The sequence below is a fragment of the Hyperolius riggenbachi genome, chromosome 6 (assembly GCF_040937935.1).
Source record: "Hyperolius riggenbachi isolate aHypRig1 chromosome 6, aHypRig1.pri, whole genome shotgun sequence".
Classification (NCBI taxonomy): domain Eukaryota; kingdom Metazoa; phylum Chordata; class Amphibia; order Anura; family Hyperoliidae; genus Hyperolius; species Hyperolius riggenbachi.
Genome location: NC_090651.1, coordinates 222,275,256 through 222,283,843, shown reverse-complemented (window position 1 = coordinate 222,283,843; position 8,588 = coordinate 222,275,256). Strand labels below are relative to the sequence as shown.

The 8,588-nt window shown below is 41.9% G+C and overlaps 1 protein-coding gene across 1 annotated transcript in view; it reads left to right on the top strand.

The window, feature by feature from the left end:
* Positions 1–898: 898 nt before the first annotated feature.
* The window catches only part of PRDM2 (PR/SET domain 2), a 233,677-nt gene continuing 225,987 nt past the window's right edge, over positions 899–8,588 (top strand). Inside the window, exon 1 of the mRNA XM_068240457.1 lies at positions 899–994. The gene's annotated coding sequence lies outside the window, so the exon portion shown is untranslated. The remainder of the gene's footprint in view (positions 995–8,588) is intronic.

The window sequence follows — 8,588 nt, the reverse complement described above, 5'->3', positions numbered from 1 at the left end:
TAGAGCCCATTTTTAAACAGGCTTAGGTCAACTTGTTACAATATAATTGCTATGGGCTGGTGCACACCGAGCGGCTTTTTCAGCGTTTCTGCAGCCGCTTGCGGCTGCGGATCCGCTTGGTCAATGTATCTCAATGGGGTGGTGCACACCAGAGCGGGAGGCGTTTTGCAGAAACGAAAAATGCCGGGGTGAGGCATTTTTTGGATTTCGGATGCGTTTCTGCCTCAATGTTAAGTATAGGAAAAACGCAAACCGCTCTGAAAAACGCCTGTTCAGAGCGGTTTTGCCGGCGTTTTTGTTATAGAAGCTGTTCAGTAACAGCTTTTCTGTAACAATATATGAAATGTACTATACTGAAATCCGCTGCAGCAATCCGCAAAACGCTATAGAAAAATAAGAAAAAGCGTTTCAAAATCTGCTAGCATTTTGCGGATCTGCTAGCGGTTTTTGGTGTGCACCAGGCCTATGAGATTATATTGTCCGACGCACCGCAACATGTCAGTGTGACTTTACCTTTAAGCGACTAGTAGTACATACTTATTGGCAGCTTTTATACTATTGTCACTTTAGTTTGGATGTTATATTTGCACATCCATTTTTTCTTTTATCGCTGATAACAACCATAGTAGACAAACATTTTGAGTTGCTGTCACCCTAGGGATGTGCAATTCACTTCTAATCACCACTGTAACAAATAATAGTCTCTTTAAAATTTGGGAGAAAAAGTCAAAGATGAAGATTGGAAAAACAAAATCTAAATCCAGAAAAGTTTAGGATCTGCAAAGAATTACGCCTGTAAACCTGGATGCGTTTCCCTTTTAACAGCAGAAAAATAGACACAGCCCCTTTAAGAGCCCCAGCTGGTGCTGAAGCTGAGCATGCTGGGAGTACTATTCAGTCGGCAGGCCTGTGCTGGGGAGAATAGGATCGGGGCTGCTGCTATAGCAGTCAATGGGGAGCTGTACCACGCTGCAGGACGGGAGATCGGAGGCAGGTAGGTACCATAATCGCACGGAGGGGAGGGAGATCTCCACACCTAAAGAGGGGTGCTGCACTGTCCTGCTCAGCAGAGGGGCAGATCACCCCCAGGAAGTTGTCTAAAGAACATCAGCCAGCCAGAGAGCAGGGGACAGTGCGTTAGCCAATTAATATTCAGGCTGGGAGTGCACGCTCCTGAGATGCTGGCTGTGTGCATGACTTTTATTGTACTTGTTACATTGTATCTCTGAGCATGCTTATGCACAATAACCCAGGTGTGCTGTACTTTCCAGGAAATCAGGCTGCTACTTACTATTATTTGGCAGCCTACGTACAGAGACATGGGTGGTCTAGACAGATGGTGATCATCAATATTATGTAGGGCAGGACAGAAATTGCGGCTAGAGTCACATCTGAGTGGAATGACTCTCTTAAAAATTCACATTTGATAACTGTGTGAGAAAGTCTGTGACAGCTCATACTTGGCAAAATTAAAATGGCTTTGTTTAGGTGGGTCTTTTATTATAATGTTCTAACACTTTGCAGACACGTTCTAAGGAGGTGTAATCTCATTGCACTCATGGATGATACTCAGGGCCGTTCCTAGCCTCTTTGTCACTCCAGGCAAGAAATCCCTGTCACCCCCACACCCCCTCTCATCCCTCCCCCCCCCCCCATAATAAAAATTGCACACATTATAGAACGCTGGGCACTTTCATACTGGGGATTGCAAAATCGCTAGCATTCTGCGACAGGGTTTTTTTTTTTTTTTTGCTTTTTTTTTCTGAACAATTTTGTGTTTTTTTTTTTAGTGATTGTGCTTCACGGTTTTGAACATTTCAATCGTGATCACTCTAAATGGCAAAAAAAAACCCCAAACAAACAAAAAAAAAAAAACCACTGCATGCACCGCATTTTCCACAAAATCGCAAATAGCTGGTGATCGCTGCAGTAAGATCACAACCATATACACTTGCACTTTTCAAAACCCTACTTTTCAAAACACTACATGGTTAAAAGCCATCGATTATGAAAACGCCTGCAATTTGCCACAATGTGAATGGTCCCTCAGCAAAACCAAACAGGATTACTATGAAATGGGGCCCTAGGCAAAATAACAGTTTTTGCCCCCCACTGACGGTCAGCTGGTTTATTGAGTTAGATTTGGTGGGGGATTGCATCCACCAGGCCCCTAGGCTTTGTCCAAGCCATATGCTGGGCATAGACGGTTCGTTTGTGTCCTTATCAATCGAGCCGCTGATGGCTCGATTGATAATATCCGACAGGTCCGATGACCCGCCGAATAGATTCCCCGCAGGCGGACAATAGCGGGGAATTGAGCGGCTGATAAAGAATGCCCGCGGGGACAGGCGGGAATTGATCCACGAGCGGTGATGCGCCAGCATCGAGCCGCTGGCTCGATGCCGGCGCATTCTCCAACCGTCTATGCCCAGCATTGGGCAGCTGCCTAGGCTTGCCTTGTGGATGATCCTGCTCTGTATGCTATACAGCACATGCTGTCACTATGCACCTCAAGTAACATCATGTCCCCACAGAACAATTTCAGGTATCACGTCCTTCACATTGCAGGATCAGATTATAATTTCAGAATACTTTTTTTTATTTTTATTTTTATATATAAACATTTTGTAATGTCTAAATATGTTACTGCCTGTTAGGATAGGACTTGAAGGGGGGATATCCTAAAACCATGTGGGACATGTGTGTGGCAGAGAATAGATTGTGAGCCCCTCAGAGGACAGTCAGTGACACGACTATGTACTTTGTAAAGTGCTGCAGAAGGCATCAGTGCTATATAAATACATAATTATATTTTGGTTGGACATTAGACTATGGCAGCCCACAGAATGTGGTATGTCCTTTTGTAAACTGCTGGGAGTACCATTATCTCATTTTAAAGTACATTTTTTTCTTAGTTCAGGCTTCTCATAGGGTTACATACCAGTAAGAGAGGGGTTAGGCCCTAGGCAAGGGTGATTCAAGTTTGGCTTCAGGAATAAATGTAGCCATTAGAAATGGTACAGGATATTGTGCTTGGTTGCAGCTGAAGAACACATCTGTGAGGGCTAATTCATGAAACTTGCCCAGGGGTCACCATATCTATAGAAGACACTTATTTAAAGTGTGTATGCAGCTTTACACAAAACATGCATATGCATGCTCTATTGGTGTTTTTCAGTCAGGATGGAGCTTGACCCTGCAAGAAATGAGTGCTGTACAGAGGCGTTGTTCAGGTATACAATAGCAAAGCACACTGGTCCTATTAGTGGACCACATAGTGCATAATGGAATGGCTTCTGACAGATGAGGTAAGCTATCTTTTAAAGTTCGATGTACTGGATCTTTAAATCTGCTCGGGAGGCACCTGCATTTGCTCTAGATTCTGAGCTGAGACGGCTACAAATGTGGCTTAAAATATACCATAGGGGAAGGAAAATGTACAAGCTTTGGATACCTGGTCTTCGTTGCATCATCAGACATTTGGAGACTTGTGTATGACTGCTCCACCAACTGCAAAAGCATATGAAAAAATGCACACAGAAAACTGAGAGATGAGTGTACTCCCAGTTCTAGCCTCTTACTACTCAGTCTGTCCTCCTCTGATGGAGCAGAACTGGCTCTGCAGACTCCTCCAGCATTACTACAATACACAGCACTTGGGGAGGGCGTGGAGAGGCTGGGGGCAGGGTTTATGTATACAAGATCTTCCTGCACACTGAATAGGGACTGTCTAAAAAACTTTGTATGATTACATATCAGTGGTTGAGCAGATACAGTCATTAGAACAATTGTGCAGAGAACAGAAAGCTATTTCTCCCTACACCCTTGAGGTGCAGAAGGAGGATGTCTGGGCAGATTGACCAAGACACAGATCTCTATCTGATCAGAGAGAGATCTGTTGCCTGCCCATACACCACAGGCCAATTCCCAACCGATTTCATTCTAAAATCGATCCAGAATTGGCCTTGTGATGCTGCCTCCCTGGCCAGAAATGTCACAGCGCCTTTCTAGACAGCTCTGCGCTTGAGGCGACTGTCTGTAGTGCCTATGGTTTGAAATGCCCCTGATGATACTACTGGTAAAATGACAAAATTGGTATTTGTGTTCCTAGATAGCAAGCAACCCTTTTTTTTTTTTTTTTTTTTTTTTTTTTTTTTTTTTTTTTTATTGTTCACGCTGATTAGAGTTTATCCAAATAGGAAGGAGATGTAGCATGTAATAGTATATTAATACTCAGAACTGCAGATATAACAATACAGTAGACCATGATATCCACTGTGTGTGGATGGTACCATTATATGCTCCTACATTAGCTAGTTGTCACTAGCTGTGCAACTAGTGAAGAGAGAATAGTATTCCTGGTCATAGGTCAATATCCAGGAAACTGGAAAGTCTTTGTAACCGGCTGTTTCATTGGTTTGTTTTTCACAAAAGGCAGGAATGCCACTAACTGTCAAGAGCAATAGGCCAGAGGAATTTTCAGTACATGTAGCCTATAACATCTGGATATCTGCATTCATGACATCACTTTTATAAAATAACTTCTGATCAGTTTATTCCATGAGTGGGGTGTATATGTTGTGTACATGCTGGTTTTTTTTTTTTTTTTTTTTTTTTTTTTTTTTTTATTTGACATACATCATCTCCTAATAGTACATTCACTTGGGGCACATATATGGCAATATCCAGGGTGCTGGCATTCCAGAACATGGAGAACTAGCTAAAGGTTTTCTTACCTGTCCAAACCACATAACGATAACAATACATTTCAGACCTGGTCACGTTCTCTCCATCAGCATTAATATTGTCACATCTGAGCATCTTAAAAGCTTTAATCATTATTTTATTTTTAAGTACAGGTAGTCCCCGGTTAACGAACAAGATAGGGACTGTAGGTTCGTTCTTAACCTGAATCTGTTCTTAAGTCGGAACAATGTGCTATATTTGTCCCCTGTACCTCCTCTGCGCCCCCCTGTGCCTCCAGTGTCCCCCTCCGTGTCACCTCTGCCCTTTGTGCCTGCTTATACAAGTTTAAAAGCCATTTTTTCTTTGAATTTTTTTTTAAAAATCGATTTTCTCAAAAACTACAAGTCCAATTTGAATTTTTTTTTTGGCTTGTTCCCACGGAAACACTGCCATTCGCATCGGCAGGTCGTTCGTAAGTCAGGCGTTCGTAAGTCGGGGACTACCTGTAGACTAAAGCTGAATACATTCTTGCAATTTTTGCATCAGACTGATCGTTCTATAATTTCCAGCAATTTTCGATCTGCTTCTGGTCAAGAAAGATCAATTTTGTGCAGGACTGATCTCAGTCAATCCTTTTCTCAATCGGAGGCAGATTGAACATGCTGGAAATCATCGAACGTTCAGTCTGACGTGAAAATTGTGTTGTGTGTATCAGCCTTCAGCTGTGTTTCTGAATTTCCCACCTATCCATTATGTTAAGAAGGGGAAAAAAATAAGAATGTATCTTTCCACGGTTTGATTGTTTTCCTGATGTATATTTACAGCTTATTAAAATAGAATACACCAGTTGCATCTGCTTTGAAATGCTCCCTTGTGAATTGTGCTGCTTGGTCGTAAAAACGTCCAATAATTTAATAATGTCACTTTATGGCTTTAATACAGAGGTTTGTAATCGCTAAACAGGGTTGGCACAACGTCAAGAGATGTAGATCAATTAGGATAGGCCGAGAGTCTTGCCTGTCGACTGGCATTTCATAGACTTAGACCCGCCTAGTCTCAGTAATCGTATGCATCCTTTGCTCAAAGGCCACTAAAGTGTTGTTTTTTTTCTTTTTGTCATACAAGTATTTTGCAAAAAATAAAATATACCCATCTTGCTGGCCTCAGTTTGTCCCAATCTGGGCTTTGTTCTTTTGTTAAGCCAGCTACGCATGGATTCCTAGAAAAGTAACAAAAAAATACCTCTCATTCCCGACATGATCATTTAATGAATTCTGCTCTGTAGAATTTAATTTTTTTTTTTTTTTTTTAAGGAGAAAAAAAATATTCAAATTCTACATCAGACCTTTACAGTCGATCATTGCCATATCTTTGTGATTTAATACTGCTCATTAACCCTTGCACCACCTGATTATTGAAAAAGGTGAAAAAAAATTGCAGAAATTAGGACCACGCGAAGAGGCACAAATCGTCTGCATTTTATTTTTGCCTCATACGATGTAAAATGGGGAGTACGCTATTGTATTATAGCATTGTAAACTGGGCTTGTTGACGTTTCTTTAAATTATTTGGGCGCATTGACACAACCTGCGAGGTTTGGTGTATGACTATAGAATGTGTATTGGGTTATACAAGGTGTAAACTGTTACATGCTTAACAGATCAATTGTAAATTTATGATTGGTTTTTTTTTTTTATATATAAAACTGTTACTATTTTAAACCAGACACATTTGAGATGGAGAGAATGTGTTTTTTTTTAATTATTATTTTTTTTTTACACACACACACACACACACACACACACACACACACACACACACACACACACACACACACACACACACACACACACACACACACACACACACACACACACACACACACACACACACACACACACACACACACACACACACACACACACACACACACACACACACACACACACACACACACACACACACACACACACACACACACACACACACACACACACACACACACACACACACACACACACTTTTTGTTTCCAAATTATTTTTATTCTTTTTACCCAGACAGACGTCCCTCCTTAATGCTGCCATGCCACAATCAATTTCATTTGCGTTCTTACGTCTTGTACATTAAATAGCAGCTCATTGTCATAGTGATTGCAGCGATTTGGCATCTCTTGATCACTGAAGACTTTCTATTATTTGTTGGATTTTTTTTCTTTTAGTAAAACGTTTTTGTGACTGAACAGTGTAAGTGTTAATCGAACTTTGCTCAATCCAGATAATGGTTCAAATTTTGAACGTATTATGAAGAGTAAATGACACGATCCATGTTTGTATGAATTTTTTTTTTTCCCTCTCATATTAAATGGGCGTGTGCCTGGTTTTCACAAGTCTCTGTGTTTAATGAAAATGTGTGAAGTGGTTAATGCTGAATCTAGAATGGGTGTAAATTGTGTGTCCTTTTCAGGGCTCTTCCCCTCCCGAAGCTTGGATCGGCAGGAGGTCTGAGTCTCTCTCTGCCCCAGACATTGTGCCAGAGCAGAATTTTAATAATTCCACTTGACAAAGGCCTCATGTTATATTCCTGTAGTGTCTACCTCAGAATACAGATTTGGGAAACGCCAAGGTGCTGTGTTCCATTGTGTGTGCTGCTACTGGAATTCTGTTTTACTCAAACTGTTTTTATGAGGCATGGAGGAATGTGCTAAATATAGTGATAACCATAAATTATTCCTAATATTCATTTCACAGACTTGACCTCGGTAAAATTAGGTCTGATTGGCTGCTGAAAATCGTAGAAATCAATCCATTGCCGTCATGTTGTGCAGTAACTAGAGTTACATTAAAGCATTTTTCACATGGTTGCTGGCCATGGACACCTTTCATCTGCAATTTCCTGCAACCGAACGGCAAGACAAGACAAGACAAATAACATTTATATTGCGCTTTTCTCCTTGCGGACTCAAAGCGCCAGAGCAGAGCAGCAGCCACTAGGGCGCGCTCTATTGGCAGTAGCAGTGTAAGGGAGACTTGCCAAAGGTCTCCTACTGAATTAGTGCTGGCTTACTGAACAGGCAGAGCCGAGATTCGAACCCTGGTCTCCTGTGTCAGAGGCAGAGCCCTTAACCATTACACCATCAGCCAACTGCTATCAGCCAACGGCAACGCTTGGAACCCCACGATTTACACGCAGTTGTGTTACCCAGCAATGTTGTGTCTGAGCATGGCCGCGGCTGTGCTCACATGTGACTCCAAGCGGTAGCCGCCTCTCTATAGCCGAGTGCTAACAAGCACCTGACCAGAGCATGGTAGCAGCTGACATGAGGTAAAATCACCCCCTTCAGACTCCTGTATAAAAGAGGCCGTTGGGTGTGTACACACATTCAATTTTGATTGGCCAATCACTGGCCACCTTTACTACCTACATGCACTATAAGAACTTACCTTCACAATCTATTCATATTATTATTCAAAATCTCTTGACCTCACTCAATACATGAAAGTGGTAAAATAAACCAATCATTGGCCAATCAGAATTGTATGTGTGTATGTTACCTTTACACTTTTACAAATCTGTCCTTCAAAACAACGTGTAGAGATTGTTTCAGGTGACAGTTTTAGGATAATCGTACAGGCTTGCCATTTGTGTCCTGGCCGAGCAGCATGTTCTGCTCCATGGAAAAGGTGAGGATGAGCACCAGGATAAGAGAACTTTCTTTGAATTTCCGGTAGGGAGCAATAGGCTTCAAAGGACAGTGATCTTGGCAGATCGCTATGGGGAGGCCAATAATGCCGGGGTGCATTCTGTATACAAAATGTAGATTTAGGGCCCTTTTCCACTACGGCGTTTGCGATGGCTGAATCGCAAAACCGCAAACCGCTAGTGATTTTACAAATCGCTACAG